This window comes from Bison bison, unplaced genomic scaffold, assembly GCF_000754665.1.
Source record: "Bison bison bison isolate TAMUID 2011002044 unplaced genomic scaffold, Bison_UMD1.0 scf7180017856906, whole genome shotgun sequence".
In the NCBI taxonomy this organism is placed as follows: Eukaryota; Metazoa; Chordata; class Mammalia; order Artiodactyla; family Bovidae; genus Bison; species Bison bison.
In genome coordinates, this window is record NW_011487479.1 from 14,853 (window position 1) to 17,427 (window position 2,575).

Below are 2,575 nucleotides of genomic sequence, written 5' to 3' on the forward strand. Positions count from 1 at the left end.
CATGACAGCCAGTATTCTTGCCTGGAGGATCCCATGGACGGAGGAGCTTGGTGAGCTATAGTCCACGGGTCGGACACGATTCAGCGACTTTCACTTCACTTTCACTATGATTCACCCTGGGCAAGTGTTAAGGATCAAATTTAGCTGACAGGTAAGTGTACTCTGAAAATTATCAGTTAAAATCCAACATTACAGGCAACAAGTTAGTGAGAGGAACTTAGTTTTTAAGAACTTATCTGTTGAGTAATTAATCTACTGTGTGATTTCATCTGCATCATTTGTGAGTGGAAGCACAGTTTATTAGAGACTGTCAGCATTTTTGACAGTTTAGCTCAGTGGGGGAGAATTTCTAACATAGTGATTAGGTTTTTATGCTATGGGGTAATTTAGAGTCAATTTCTTGAGAATTTCTAAGGCAAGGTTTTGGGAATAACATTTCAACATATGGAACTTTTAGATGACTTTCCTACAATATGCTAATGGATTCATTTAAACATTACATATAAAGATACCAAGAAATAATACGTTCTAAGCAAAGAACAAATAAATACAAATTACTGTGTTTCTTGGATTTACTATTATAACTCTGTCCCTTAGCACAGAAAATTTCCCTCAAACTATGCTAGAAACTTACTATGGGGTAGGTAATAGTAATCTTAATTTTATTTTTACTTAATATTTTATACATCCTGACAATTAAGATGGTAATTCATTTCCCTTCATATATAAGCAACTGTTTCAAAATAAGACTCAAACTAAAAGCTAAAACGTAGAGCTTTTGCCTCTAGATATGAATTACAATAGCTAAATGCCACCATATATCCTCCTTTGTGTTCAGAGCTATTCTGTAAGCGGGCACTCCTTCATGTCTGTTGGCTGGCTGCATGAAGGAACAAGAGGCATTAAATAGGATATTCTACAACACAAATTAAACCAGAGCTCTAGGTGTTTTAAGGCATAGTACATAAGAGCTCATTTGTATCTAAGAAAGGCTTTTCTGGTCAATATTTTTAAAAAGTAGGCGGTTGGATAAATCAAACATGCCAGTCTATGGAGCACCCATGGTGTACTCATGGCACCCAAGGATTGCTGCCTTTCAAAAACCAGAAGATAATAAGTGGGAATTACTACTAAAGCTATGATTTGGATTCTAAATTACCTTTGGAGTCTTGTACAGTCTCATAGATCTCTTGATACTAGAGGTGTGTACGAAAGCCTACTACAAAAACTTAGGTGAGAGAGTACTGGCTAAACCAGCTTCCTACTAATTAAAGAAAAGACGCTTCGTTTCTGTTTGGCCAGATTTTTGTTTTTGGTCTGTGAAATGAGCTGTCACTGTTCACGATGCAGGCTGTTTTCCGGATCACCTATTCGTAGAGCCCTGGGATGGCTGGGGAAGAGAGGAGGTGGAGATGCACAGTTAAAAACTCGTGTCACCCATTTGCCTATTTACCTAAACTGAGGGGGGCTGTGAGCACCAGCTTGGATTTGTTCTCGAGCAGCTTCTGGTCTGTAGGAATTGCACCTCACCTAGAAGAAAAAACATCCCGATGATTATGCTTCCATTTCAATCACACATTGTCTACTGCCTTACCTGCTTCAAATCACACGAAGAGTAATTTGAGACTCGATGGATGACAAGCTGTTTTAGTAGATCAGATAAACCTTCATCAGTAGTAACATCTATTATTCCAATCCTCAGAGTAGAAGGTTTTATCACTGTGAATGCTTTCACTATTTGAGTAAATTAAGACAGGTTTCCAGACAAATGCTTTAAATGAAGAGAATAGCATATGTGTCCAGGAATCAACCAATGTATTCATTCAATTAACATAATGTTTGGAATAGCCGTTATCAAAGTTAACCATATTCATTTGAATCAGTAAAATGAATCACTCATCCATTATTGAGTATGGTCATAAGTGGGAACGGAGAAGGCAATGGCACCCCACTCCAGTACCCTTGCCTGGAGAATCCCATGGACGGAGGAGCCTGGTAGGCTGCAGTCCATGGGGTTGCTAAGAGTCGGACATGACTGGGCAACGTCACTTCCACGCCTTGGAGAAGGAAATGGCAACCCACTCCAGTGTTCTTGCCTGGAGAATCCCAGGGATGGGGGAGCCTGGTGGGCTGCCGTCTATGGGGCTGCACAGAGTCGGACACAACTGAAGTGACTTAGCAGCAGCAGCAGCATAAGCGGGAAGGATTTTGCACCCTGGGTGCCTTGTTTGCTTCATCTTAGTTCAGTCCTTGGATAGGAGGACATTGTTCCATGCCCTTTGAAGTTAGGCATGGCTATATGGTCACTTGCTCTCACCAATGAAATGTGAGCAGAAGTGACATATGTTACTTCCTTGGGGAAGCTTTAAAAATCTGGCAGAACTTTTAAGAGTATTAAAAACAATTTAGGATGCTACATTAAAGGCCAGTGCACATTTTCTCCCTACTCCTTCCCTAGTCCTGTAGTGACCATGGAAGCACCTACAAGATAAAGATTCCAAAACCCAGGTCCTGAGTAGTAACTATGAGCAGAGGCCCACTGCTGACTCATGTTACACACGGAACATGAACAAGA

At 40.5% G+C, this 2,575-nt stretch overlaps 1 long non-coding RNA gene across 1 annotated transcript in view; it reads right to left on the reverse strand.

Annotated features, from left to right (window-relative positions):
• The window catches only part of LOC105002972, a 7,555-nt gene that overhangs the window by 1,564 nt on the left and 3,416 nt on the right, over positions 1 to 2,575 (reverse strand). Inside the window, exon 2 of the long non-coding RNA XR_827047.1 lies at positions 1,454 to 1,530. This is a non-coding gene — a long non-coding RNA (uncharacterized LOC105002972). The remainder of the gene's footprint in view (positions 1 to 1,453; positions 1,531 to 2,575) is intronic.